Raw genomic sequence first — 14,629 nt, 5'->3', positions numbered from 1 at the left:
ATTGGTCAGCGGAGACCTTTAGTACCGCGGTGCAACCAGTGCAGTAGATTGCATTCCGGGCAGTGCCGACAGGGTTCCGATGCTTGTTATGCCTGCGGGCAAGTCGGCTATATAATGAGAGAGTGCCCCTCAGCGAGAGGTAGAGCTGGGACTCAGCCTACTGGATCAGCAGTTGGGTCTTCTTCAGTACGCCCGACAGCGCAGACTTCTCAGACTACAGCAAGTAGAGGCAGAGGCAGAGGGGGAGCATCTACTTCAGGTGTTGTTCCGCCCCGCGTATATGCTTTGGCAGGGCGACAGGATCTTGAGTCCTCCCCAGATGTTGTCACAGGTACCTTGACTATATTTTCCCGTGACGTATATGCTTTGATTGATCCGGGTTCTACCTTCTCATATATTACTCCGTATATTGCTGATTGTATTGGGGTGAGACCCGAGCCAATTAAACCTTTTGAGGTGTTCACTCCGGTTGGTGATCCCGTAATAGCGAGGCATCTATATAAGAATTGTGTAGTCGTTATATGTGACCGACAGACAAGGGCCGATTTGATTGAACTGGAAATGATAGACTTTGACGTAATAATGGGTATGGATTGGTTAGCGTCGTGTTACGCAAATGTTAATTGCCGAACGAAAATGGTTCGATTCCAGTTTCCGGGAGAGCCCGTACTTGAATGGAAGGGTAATACAGCATCCCCAAAGGGTAGGTTTATTTCCTATCTCAAGGCGAGGAAGATGATAGCCAAGGGCTACATTTACCATCTAGTTCGAGTTCACGACACGGAGGCAAGGCCACCAGTTTTCCAATCTGTCCCAGTAGTAAATGAATTCCCAGATGTATTTCCAGATAAACTTCCGGGTCTTCCTCCAGAAAGGGAAATCGATTTTGCTATTGACGTATTACCAGACACCGAGCCTATTTCTATCCCTCCGTATCGAATGGCTCCGGCAGAATTAAAAGAGTTAAAGACACAGCTAAAAGATTTACTTGAGAAAGGGTTTATAAGGCCCAGTTCTTCGCCGTGGGGAGCACCGGTATTGTTTGTAAAAAAGAAAGACGGATCTCTACGACTGTGTATCGACTACAGGCAATTGAATAAGGTGACAATAAAGAATAAATATCCTCTTCCCAGAATCGATGATTTAATTGATCAGCTGCAGGGTGCCAAATGGTTCTCAAATATAGATTTGTGATCGGGTTACCATCAAGTGAGGGTTAGAGAAGCGGATATCCCTAAGACTGCCTTCAGGACAAGATATGGTCACTACGAGTTCCGAGTGATGTCGTTCGGGTTGACAAATGCCTCGGCGGTGTTCATGAATTTAATGAATAATGTGTTCAGGCCATTCTTGGATCTCTTCGTGATAGTATTTATCGACGATATTCTGGTATATTCTCGCACAGAATCAGAACATGCAGACCACCTAAGAATTGTTCTTGGCGTTCTTCGAGCCCGAGAATTATATGTGAAGTTCTCAAAGTGTGAGTTTTGGCTAAATTCTGTGGCATTTCTAGGTCATGTTATTTCAGATGATGGCATCCGAGTCGACACTCAGAAAATAGAAGCTATGAAGACTTGGCCAAGGCCTACGACGCCTACAGAAGTTCGTAATTTTCTGGGTTTGGCAGGTTATTATCGAAGATTCGTAAATGGCTTTTCATCTATTTCATCCCCATTAACGAAGCTAACCCAGAAGTCGGCGAAATTTCAGTGGAATGATGCTTGTGAGCGTAGTTTCCAAGAGCTAAAAGACAGATTGACCTCAGCTCCAGTGTTAACGCTTCCAGAAGGGCCGGATGGTTATGTGGTGTATTGTGATGCTTCCGGTGTGGGACTAGGATGTGTACTGATGCAACATGGGAGAGTTATTGCCTACGCTTCGAGACAGTTGCGAAAACATGAACAGAATTATCCAACTCATGATCTTGAATTGGCTGCAGTCATTCATGCATTAAAGATATGGAGACATTATTTGTATAGTGTGCACGTCGATATCTATACAGATCACAAGAGTCTCCAACATATTTTCAAGCAGAAGGAGTTGAATCTACGGCAGAGGCGGTGGTTAGAATTGTTAAAGGATTATGATGTGGATATTTTATACCACCCCGGGAAGGCGAATGTGGTAGCAGACGCGCTTAGTCGTCGATCAATGGGCAGTTTAAGTGAAGTCCCTTCAGAAAAGAAAGAAATGGTTTGTGAGCTCTATCAACTAGCAAATCTTGGGGCACGTGTAATTGATTCGGGTAAGACAGGAATTAGTGTTAGTGATCCTACAGTTTCGCCCTTGAATGCGGAGATAAAAGAACGCCAGTATGAAGATCCACAAATGCGTCATCACAGGGATGTATCCTGTGGAAAAGAGAAGTCTCCATTTGAAGTTTCCATAGACGGAGTTCTTAGATGCCGAGACAGACTGTGTGTACCGGATTTGGCAGGATTATGCCGACGGATTCTAGAGGAAGCACACCATTCTCGGTATTCCATTCATCCAGGTGCAACCAAGATGTATCGTGATCTCAAATTGTTGTATTCGTGGCACAATGCCCAAATTGCCAACAAGTGAAAGCCGAACATCAAAAGCCAGGCTTATTGCAAGCAATGGAAATTCCTACATGGAAATGGGAAGAAATTAATATGGATTTCGTTGTAGGATTACCTCGCTCGCGAGGCAAATACAATTCTATATGGGTGATCGTGGACAGACTCACGAAGGCAGCTCATTTCCTCCCAGTTAAAACCACGTACGCAGCAGAGGATTCTGCAAGGCTGTATCTTAAAGAAATCGTGCGACTCCATGGTATTCCATTGTCTATTATCACTGACAGGGGAACACATTTTATAGCTAAGTTTTGAAAGTCCTTCCAAGAAGGGCTGGGTACCCAAGTTAAGTTCAGCACGACATTTCACCCACAAACTGACGGGCAAGCCGAGCGTACTATTCAGACCTTGGAAGATATGCTACGAGCGTGCATGTTGGATTTTGGTGGTAGTTGGGATGAGAATTTACCCCTCATTGAATTTCCCTACAACAACAGCTATCATTCTGGTATTCAAATGGCCCCGTATGAAGCATTGTATGGAAGGAAATGCAGATCTCCAATTGGATGGTTTGAAACCGGAGAAGTACAATTGATAGGCCCCGACCTGATTCAACAAGCAGTCGAAAAAGTCAAAGTCATTCGAGACCGACTGTTAACAGCCCAAAGTCGCCAAAAGTCTTATGCGGACAACCGCCGACGAGATTTGGAATTTCAGGTAAATGATTGGGTATTTCTGAAAGTATCGCCGATGAAAGGGGTGATGAGATTTGGCAAGAAAGGGAAGTTGATTCCTAGATACGTCGGACCTTATAAAATTATCCGTAAGGTGGGTCAGGTAGCATATGAATTGGATTTACCTTTGGAGCTTGAATCAGTTCACCCGGTATTCCATGTTTCGATGCTCCGCAAGTGTATTGGGGATCCTACAAGAATAGTCCCGGTTGACGATGTGCAGGTGACAAAGAAGCTGATATATGAAGAAATACCTATTGCTATTTAGACAGACAAGTGCGGAGACTTCGGAATAAAGAAGTCGCTTCAGTCAAAGTTCGATGGCGAAACAACAACAGGGAAGAAATGACTTCGGAAGCGGAAGAGAAGATGAAAGCCAAGTACCCCCATTTATTCCAATCTCCAGAAGGTTCATGATGACACGCCGAGGTTGTAAGATATGTATGCTTTATCTTCATGTTTTGGTCGTGTGTAGCCATAGATATGTTGCTATTGTGATGTAGCCCTTTGAGGCGAAGATATTATGGGTTGTTGTGGCAAGTAGGTAGTGTCGAATTACAAAGGAAACTCTGGCAAAAATTTTCTAAGATTCCTAGGTATTTTAACATTCGAGGACGAATGTTCCAAAAGGGGGGATAATGTTACACCTCGAAAAAGTCCTCGTACATGTACAAGGAATAGACCAACGAAGGGTATGAGTGTGTGGTGTTTTACTAAGTAAGGGGTGATGATTCAGAATTTTTGGAAATAAGAAAGTGGTAGAATTTTATCCAGCCCAGTGGTCGTAAAGTGATTTACGGCCCGTAAAGTGATTTACGGCCCGTAAAGTGATTTACGGCCCTTAAATCACCATCGTCCTCTAACCTTCCAAAATCTCAACTTGCTGTTAAGTGTGGAAATCGTTAAATACGACTTGGTATACGGCCCGTAAACTGGTTTACGGACCGTAAACCTCGATCGTAAACTACCATGATTACTAGCCAACCTTTCTGTTTTGGACATGCTTAAATACGACCACACTATACGGTCCGTAAACTGGTTTACGGTCCGTAAACTGTGGTTTACGACCACTGTTCACCCCGACAATTGTTCATTAAAAATCAGATTTTGAGTTATTAAAAAGGGACCCAAGCCTCATTTTATTTCATTACTCATCCATACCATTCAAGAACACTCTAGAACTCTCTCAACACTTCATCCCTAGAAATTAAGGTGAATCAAAGGAAAACTAAGATCATCAACACCAAATCCAAGAAACAAAGTGTATGAAACCTAGTTGGAGGTCATCTTCTTCAAGAAATTCCAAAAGAGGTGAAGAAGGGTTTTAGTGCTAGAGGAGTATCCCCATTCAAAGCTTTTTCAACCATCTAAGGTAAGTTTCATGACTTTATCATGTTGTTTAAAGCATTAGAAGACTAAGACACTTGAATTGTGGTAAGACATAGAAAATGGACCATTACTGAATGAATAGTGTCACTATAGAATGATAGTTGAATAGAATCAGGAAAGTTGATATGTTATGATTACAAATACGTTATAAATGACGGATGGGCCATGGAATAGGTGTGAAGTAAGCAAAATTACGATGATAAGCGAAAACCCATTAAATGTGGAGAAATTATAGGAAGGTGGTGGATTTTGCTTAAGGTATATGAATGATGATTGTTGCTTGCAATATTATGAGTGTTGTTGTAAATGTTTAGGAGTTGGAATAGAACGGGGAAAAAGGTAGTAGAAACAATGGAAATGCCGCTTAATTTTCTTTAGAGATAACGATGCGTTTTTATAGTCGGTTAACTAATGTTAATACGATTCTCTCGTGAAGGTAACGTCGTGACTTCGAAGGAAGACAAGTGAGCGATAACGTAGCTAAACGACAAAGGTATGTGAGGCTAGTCCTTTCTTTCCAATGGCATGAATCCTATGGTATAAGTTCTTTCCTCTTCATGAGTTCATGTATCCCGAGAAGCTAAAAGCCTATACTCCTATATATCTATATAAGATAAGAGATATGATATGATGATGCCATATTGACAATGATGTCTTGGATTTCTTACACTCACCTTATGTACTAATTCCTTCAAGGTGAGGCAGAATGTCAATAATTGCTCCATAATGAAATCGGGGGATCACGACCTTACGTCACCCCGATAGAGTATGTATGATCTTGAGCCTTATGCATGTGTTATGTTAAGATAAGCATATTTTGATAATCATATTATTATAAGTATTTTATAATGAGCATGTCATGATTGCATCACACCGCGCCTAGTTGGCCGGGCAGTTACCGCTACGGCGGGCAGCTATACGGATACACCACGACCTTCGGGCGTGGGAAGACACCACTAGTGGGCGGCATGAGATGGTACCTCGGACGCGGGAGGCCTGGACGCGGGCTTATATTGTTGATTATCACACCGTTCCGGTAAGGACGGGCAACTTTCACGTCATGCATACATGATTTGATGATGAGTATGAGTAAGACAGCCTGTATCACTTCTTTCATGATTATCGTTCAGAATCAGATGTTCATATGGATGCTCTCATTATATTATTGTTGTCCTTCTTTATTGTTTATGCCTCTCATACTCGGTACAATATTCGTACTGACGTCCTTTTCTTTGGACGGTGTGTTCATGCCCACAGGTAGACAGGGAGGCGAACTTGATCCAGATTCTTAGGAGCTGTCAGCGGACTGAAAGCACTCCATTGTTTGGAGGTGCTTATGATTATTCCTTTGGTATATATACATTTTGGGCACGACGGAGTCTTGTTCCGTCTATATGTACAGCATGCCAGTAGAGGCTCGTAGATGCGCAGTGTGGGTAGTATGGTCTCACATTTTTTCATGTATATGTGTACTTATTATTTTGATATACTAAAGATCCATATATATGTAAAAGTATTTATGTTTCCCTATAAACTATGACTTTTCCATACATTGAGTGAAAAGAAATAAAAAGGGCATTAATCAAGTAAAGTGAGTAATAGAGCGAGCGGTGCTCGGTGGTTAGCCCCGAGTACCCGTCGCGGCCCCTAGCTGGGTCGTGACAGGATCATAACTCATTAGTTCTACATCTCTTAAAGCATGCTGACGTAGAAATAATTACCAAGTGATATGATATATCTTGGTAAGCATAAAATTTAATGGACTTGCAATCCAGATATTACAAGTTCTTGGGGAACTTGTTCATAATCCTTATTTGGATTAAATCAAATAAGGTGAATGTGATTTAATCACCTCAGTCAATATTCATTGACGAAGAGAACAAAGATAATCATGTTTACCCTTATCTCTTTATGATAATCAGAACCTTTTATATTATTTTGCAAGTTGATGACTTGACTATTATTGGAGCTCTTGAAGAGATTCTAAAAGCAGTAGATTATCTGCCAAAAGAAGTTGAAATGAGAAAATTATATTAGTCCTGAAGTACCATATATCTATGCAATTGATGCATTTATTTATCTTGCTAACTATGAGCATGATATAATTTCTCTCCTACATAGAAATATTGAAACAAGGTCAATTGCATGTTGCAAATGAAACTCCTGACATGAACGTGTTTATCCTAAAAAATATTGTCAGGTGTTTTGGATATACAGGGCATTCATCTGATCGGCATAAGAATGCGATCTAGATATGTTATCTATTTTCAAGAAGGATTATTGTCCTACCATGTTGTTTTACATGACAGTCAAATCATAGAAAGATAACATAAGTTTATAAAGCAAGTCAAAAATGTACTTGGCGTGACTACAATAATACAATATGGCGATGATGCAACTCTATCTAAGGAATGGAGATGTGAATCATCAACCAGTTCATCAGATGATCATTTGGCAGATCTAATCACAAATGATCTGCCAACCTCGAGATATGATAAGTTGGTATACAAGATCGGAGTACATCATCTTCAAGAATTATGTGATGCTTTAATCAAGGGGAGCAAAATGCGCACTATACTCTTTTTCCCTTAACCAAGGTTTTGTCCCATTTGGATTTTCCTAGTAAGAATTTTTAATGAGGCAGCTAGCAATGCATATTACTAAATACGCGTACTCTTTTTCCTTTACTAGAATTTTTTCCCATTGGGTTTTTCCTAGTAAGGTTTTAACAAGGCACATTATCTACTAATGAACATCCAAGGGGGAGTGTTATAAATACACCATATTATGAATGTCCATTCAAATACACGATTTCCTGGATAAGCTTGCAATTGGATAAACTTGCAATTAAGCAGGCAGCTTGCAAGTAGCTCATGCAGACAGGTTGCAAGTAGCTCCCTGAAAAGCCTTGCAGCAGCTTCCTCGGGCTTGCAATCAAGCAGACAGCTTGCGAGTAGCTCAAGTAGGTAGCTTGCAAGTAGCTCAAGCAGGCAGCTTGTCAGCAACTTCCGAAAAGCCTCACAGCAGCTTCCTGAAAAGCAGCTGCTTTTTTTTTTTTTTTATAAATAGAAAGTCAGTTCAGTTCATTTGTACATCAATTGAAAGAGAAATAAAATATATCTCTCCCCCTAGCTTATTTGGCTATATCTCTTGTTTTTATGTACTTTTAATATTTATTTCATGACAGTTGTCATCAATTTATGATTTTTTACTCTAGCTTATAAGCGCTTTTTATTTGATCGGCTTCTTATTATTAATCTCAACACTTTTATCAAACACACGCAATTGATTCTTTGTAAAATTGATTTCAACACTTAAAAATGTTTTTCAACACAGGCTATCAATTATTTACAATTAGCTAACTCAAACGGATTCTTATCAATATACACACACATTGATTAGTTTAACTTTTTTACTAAACATATAGCTTTAGTATCAGGGATATTCACGGGATTTTTCATAAAAGATTATCACTATTTAAAGAAATAAACAAAGAACAAATTCGTCCTTCCCTTCAATTTAATGAAGTTTGAGATGTTAAACTTGATTTTGAAGGCGTAAGAGTTGGTTGGGAGAAACGTCTCTCCGTTGAGCTACATTATCATTAAATATTAATTATAACCTGTAACAAAATCCAACTAACAAAGAAAAATAACGAATGTCTTAAAAAAACTCAAAGTAGAAGGAAAAAGAACATGCAAAACATCTTAACAATGAAAATATGAGCAGCAATCAATATGCCAAGTTCAAACAAAATGCAATCTATAGTTTCTTAAGTTAGGGGCTAATGAATTATGATTGCTAAATTAAGTGTATATTGATCTTTACTTTAAAAGGACGGCTTTTTGAAGCAGTAGCACTCACTTATTCAGGTTGGAAACGACGACCTTCATAAAAAAGATTCAGGCGCTTCACTATGAAACAAAACGCAATCCCTGGAACTACTATCATTTAATAATAAATATTAATTATTCTTTAATATATTATTTTACTTACTAAAAAATTTCAGCAAATTAAGTGATGTTGCCTCCCCGGTTTACTGATATGTAGAAGAGTTTCATGATATAATAAAATAAAATAAAAATACTTACGGTAAATGCTAAAATAAGCAAAGTTAACTTATAAACTAAAGCTAATTCAAATACGTTGCTCTATTTTTTCCAATGCAAATGAATATGTTTAATCATCGCAATAAGTATTTGATAATGAAACTTCATTGATCTGAGAATATATCGGGGACTACACTAAAAAAAATCAGTCCAATTTGAACGCAGAAATAAATTAATTCATAAACTAATAACTTGATGAGCCAAGCTTCTGAAATTTATTTATATTTTTGAAAATTGTTTACCCAAAAAAAGGTATTGTTAATATATACCACTACAAGAAAATGTCAGAATTGTGACGGAAATTGGGACGTCCCAAAACCCTTGGTCATAAATTTATTGCGACGGATTTTAGTTCCATCACAAACGTTTGAGACGGAATTGTGACAGACTTTTCCGTGATAATACACAGCCTTGTATTCGGCCTAGATTCCGTCACAAAATTGTCATAGATTTGTAACAGATTGTTCCGTAACAAAATAGTGACAAAATATAATCCGCGACAAATTCAGAAATCTAGTGACAGTAATTGTGACGGAATATTTTGTCACAAATTGACTCTCTTGCAGCTGTATTAGTGACAGAATTAGGATAGATTATGACGAACTAAATCCATCACAAATTTAGTTTGACCTTTTAGATTTAATAATAATAATAATAATATTCAATATATACTGTAAATTAGCTAAAAGCATAAAATTAATTAGCCACCACAACAAAATATTAAATTTACAATACAAAAGCATGAAGTTAAAACGTGCAAAAACACAACTTCAATAAGCAAAAGTCTACAAATATCAAAACTTACAAAGCATCCAACTAACAAAAGTTTTGATAACGTTAAAAGAGTTTCCAAGTAACTAAAGAAAGAGTGGGATCGCCAGATGATCGAGAAGATAGCGCCATCTCGCTCATCATGCGAGACCATCGATCCTCTATAGACTTAAACCGATCATCACTTTCTTGCGTGAAACGCGATACCTCTTGCTCTATACGTTGTTTCACCTCCTCCTCAAGACGTTGCACCTTTGCCTCCACACGCTCTTGAAGAATTCTCTCTTGATTTTCTCTCATACGCAACATCTCTTCCTCAAGAAGTTTGAAGCGTTCTTCAGCAGCACGATCAGTCACCACAGACAAATTTTATGAAGTAGCAGAATTGCAGTCTTGATACAAACTCAAAGCTTGAGAGCTTGAGAGCCCAATCCATACACACGTCGTTTTTTCTCTCCACCTACAACATCTAAGTATATGCGATTTACATCGAGTTCGTGGACTTCTGGTGAATCATCTGATGAGCCTGATATAGCAGCAGCCACCCTAGCCTCCATTTCATCCTACACACATTTATCATTGATAGAAAGGATGTCAACCTGTTACAAACAATCAACTCCACATAAGAGGTTCAGACAAACATCCATTGTTCTAAAGGTTAAAGGGCCAAAAAAATAACACAAAGTACATATATCCAAAATTTGACAGAAAAAATGTATCCTGCCCGCTACCTTTTAGTAAACACACTTGAGTAGATAAATACCATATGACAAAAAACATAGCAATTACTTGGGGATAAATATTCACCCTTCTGCTTCCCAGAGTTGCAGCCAATTTTTAATCAGGATTTTACAGCCTATTGCCACATAACTTTTCTATTTAATTTTAAACACCCACAATAGAACCATTTCAATCAATATTTGGGTGTTCATTGCCTCTTATACAACCATAAACAAACAACAAACACAGGAGTGAGCTTCACTAGAATAGAAAGTTAAATGAGACAAAACCAAACAAATGTTGCTTGACAGCTTCAAAAGAAATCCAGCTATTACTTTATACTTCACTACTAATACATCAGATAAGGATACCACCATTTTACATCCTCACTTAACAAAGTGTAAAACTAAAACTTATATCACCAGAATTAGAACACAGAAGTCAATCTAAAATAGCGAGCTGGTAGTTCCACACTTTCCTTTGATTTTCTCCTCAGCTAACGCTTTATGGGTATATAGCTTTGTCATCTTTTACTTATTCAATGAAGCACGCGATAATGCTGTTTATTTCCCTGGTCAAAAGCACTTCTTTATCTTGAGATACTCAGGTAAACAAATATACTTAAACTCTGTCTTAGAACGAACTCAGTCAAGATTGATAAACACCAAACACTCGGTGATAGACCACAACTTCTTATCTTTGAGCTTCCTTATTTTACCAAACACTCTGTGTTAGAACGAACTCAATCAAGATTGGCAAACACCAAACACTAGGTGATAGACTACAATTTCTTATCTTTGAGCTTCCTTATTTTCACCTTTTTCCATTGCATTTTTATTATTGTTGGTGGAGAAACAAATGAAATTGAGCAGAAAGAAGCATTGTCTATAATCAAAAAAGCCAACAGACGTATCTATTGAAAGACTATATTCAATCTTCACCAGATTTCTCACTTATGTTAACAAGGAAACATCAACTCAAGGTTTCATAAAACAAGTTCATCTATATAGAAGGGCAGAAACAATTCATAGGAAGTTAAGACATTGACTTTCTTCACCAGGAAAAATTTAAAACATGTATTTAGCTGTGGATTTTTGTTTCAGATCAATGTTCCATAGTCTTTTCAAATAAATCTTATTATTTTCTTATAGGAGTGGAATGACGATTTTTTGGTGTTAGCAGCAAACATAGCTATTGAACAGCCTGTTTCTCTTTTGGATCATCCTAATGCAATGTAGTCATTTTACTTCATATACACATATGCAATAAATGATAAAAATTAAATAAAGTTGTCCTTAACTTGCACAATGACCTACCCGCTCTTCAATAACCTAACACCTATGACATTGCTGAAAACCAGAGAAGGAACCAATGTTTCTGTATATTTTGTGCTTGTGTGGGAATTCAATACCAGAAGCACTAGAATTCAGATTGATCCAAAAATTTGATGGATTCATGTATTTAGCTTTGCTGGAGTAATTTTTTAAAAAAAAAATCCAGCAATTAACAAGTCACAACAATTCTAGAAAATGAAACTAACTGGAAATGGAAACTAGTTATTCATTTCTTGATAGTTGCTCATAGAATATAGAATCAATTGAAGTCCTCTCACAGTAGCATTACGTGCCTAGACAGGTTTAGCTATATTCATGTATAATGAGTTTTATAACATAGTCAAACAGGGTGACATACTTAACAAAAATCAGTCAGAGATTGCGCTAGACGGGTAGCTTACACATGGTTACTCACTGAACTCTAATCCCGTTGGACATAGATCCTAGGCAGACAACATTCAACCTTAAGAATGTGATTGATGTATTTCTTATTTTCAAAACACCATTCAATTGTACCTCTAACAAATAATACTGAAAATGAAGACATACAAAAGAAACTTACATTAATGTTGTTAGACTTGGTATCAACAAAGCTGCCATCTTTTCTTTTATGCAGCTTCTTAAATATTTCCCATGAATTTGGTGGACGATGTATGCCTCGCACAACGTTGAAAAAAAAATTAGCTCGTGAAAGAATTCAGAACATGATAAAGCTTAGATACAAAATATAAGATGTCCAACACACAAATTACAAGATATAAGAACATAATTAAAAAGTGGATACTGCTTATAACACACAATTACTTAAAGTTAAAAATAATCTGATTTCTACAGTAATACTAGCTTAACTACTGACCAAATTCTTGAAACAGTACATTCAAAATCAGATTCATTACAAAACACAAACTTTTAATACTTCAAGTGACATTATTTTATTCATATTGTGCTATCTGACAGAAAGATTAACACGCGTTAGAGCTTACATGATGACAAGTTGTTTCCATATGACAATAGAACCTAGAAGTACTCAATTAGAGAAAGAATAAGATTACCCATTGTTACGAGCTTCTTCCCTAGAATACTAAAATTTTTCAAGAGAAACGAAGTCCATCTCTAGAAGCTTTTAAAATAGAAGTATTGACCATCTAAAATGAAATATCATCCAGTAATTAAATTGAATTAATGACTTCTATTAACCGTGAATTAGGACCAACATCCTATTACCAAAAGCATCTGCTAAGGTAAGTAGGCTAACCTGATTAACTATCTAACTTAGTTTGCATTATTCTCTTGCTCTAAACTTAACAAATTCAAATAAGCTAATGCACTCCAACATATTCACCTATCTAACAGTGAGACTAAAAGAACAAAACTAACAGAGTGGCTAAAAGACTTTAATGGGAAAAAAAGAATAGTCATTGGTTAAATTAAAATAAAATTTCTTTCTTTTGTTCCATGCTTGAGCAATATTAGGCCTAAGAGAGGCCTCCATAAGTATTATAAAGCCAACCGTGAACGAATCCCACAAATCAGCAAAAAGAAGTAAGAAGCTCTAAAAAATGCAAACCTTGAACGAACGAACTCCTATATGCCTTCTCCTTTTGATCCTTGATTAACAATGGAGGTTCTTGAACTTTTCTGCAAAATAAGTTGCAATACACCATAAGACGATGCGAGCTTCCAATATCTAGACATATACGATTCATAACTAAAGGCATAACTAGGATGATATTGTCGGGATAAAGATATGTCAAGATTCTTGTTTCCTTCCCTCAGATTATAAAGCCAAAAAAAAAAAAAACCTTTTCAGATTTTTTCTACACAATCAGAGCACACTCTAAGCAGCACGCACAAGGTTCTAATACCACTGAACGATAGAACTCTCCCATGAAAGGAAGTTTTTGGAAAGAAAGAGTGGGAAGCGGAACAACCCGTGAATTCAATTTTCGACCATGTTCTAATAGCAGCCAAATAATAACAACCACGACGACAATCCTAGTTGAAAACACGTACAACTGCTCACCATTGTACTCTATCACTTAAATGATACGAACTACATAAGATAGTCAAGTAGCTATGCTGGAGAACAACTAAAAGTATTTTCTATAAGTGAAATAAACATCTATGATAATACTACGAAGTAAAACATGATCTTCAGGACCAAGCTTATATTACAAATAGTGGTGAATTTAGGGGGTAAAAAGGGGTCACTTAAACACATGGTCACCCGACTAAACTCATTATATTATGTGTATAATTATTAAAATATATCTAATATTACCTTTTGGAACACATGCTACAAAAGGCTTGGTTGAAAGCTAATTTATTTACCTAAAGGTTCAACGATCAATCCCCACTTGAAGCATTTTTTTCCTCCTTTCTTTAGTAGTGAACTCATCTTTTAGAAATTGTAGATTCGTCTCTGAATTTATAGGCCCCTTTCTTTCGATAACAAAGAGTGATTTTGAGGATGTAACCATTGTGATTGCAAATCGATCATGAACATCCAAAGCCCATGGTCTGTCTAAAGCTTAGAAGGATTTGCTGAAATGTAATGGGGTGTGGGGGAAACTAAAAAGTGGTCAAAATTTTTGGTGGCAAAACTAAAAAGTTAGTCTAATTTTGTTGTTGTGACGGAAATAATTCTGTCACAAATTTATATGTTTATTATTAATTATCTTGTTATTTTATTTGTGACGGAATGTTCAATCTGTCACAATTTTGTCACGGATTTGTGACAAATAGTTGTCAGTTTTTCTAAACCAGCCTTAATTATTTCCTTCACAAAAAGTATTTTTAAATCTGTCACAAATCCGTTACTCTCGGAATTTTTTTGGGAATTTAAAAAAAAAAAAATATATATATATATATATATATATATATGTATGTATGTATATATATGAAAGGTCGATCCGTCACAAATCCGTCAAAATTCTGTCACAATTTGTGATGGAATTGCACCGTCTCAAATATTCTGTCACAATTTTGACATTTTCTTGTAGTGATATAAATTAGTTAGTGGTTTAAAA

General features: G+C 37.2%; 1 long non-coding RNA gene across 1 annotated transcript; it reads right to left on the bottom strand.

Moving 5' to 3' along the window:
* Positions 1-9,495: 9,495 nt before the first annotated feature.
* LOC132636586 (uncharacterized) lies at positions 9,496-14,106 on the bottom strand. Its single transcript, XR_009581320.1, has 3 exons — positions 13,932-14,106; positions 12,163-13,238; positions 9,496-10,145 (listed from the first exon to the last, which is right to left on the bottom strand). It is a non-coding gene; the product is annotated as an uncharacterized LOC132636586 (long non-coding RNA).
* Positions 14,107-14,629: the final 523 nt, after the last annotated feature.

This window comes from Lycium barbarum, chromosome 4, assembly GCF_019175385.1.
Source record: "Lycium barbarum isolate Lr01 chromosome 4, ASM1917538v2, whole genome shotgun sequence".
Classification (NCBI taxonomy): domain Eukaryota; kingdom Viridiplantae; phylum Streptophyta; class Magnoliopsida; order Solanales; family Solanaceae; genus Lycium; species Lycium barbarum.
This window is presented reverse-complemented; position numbering and strand designations above follow the sequence as displayed.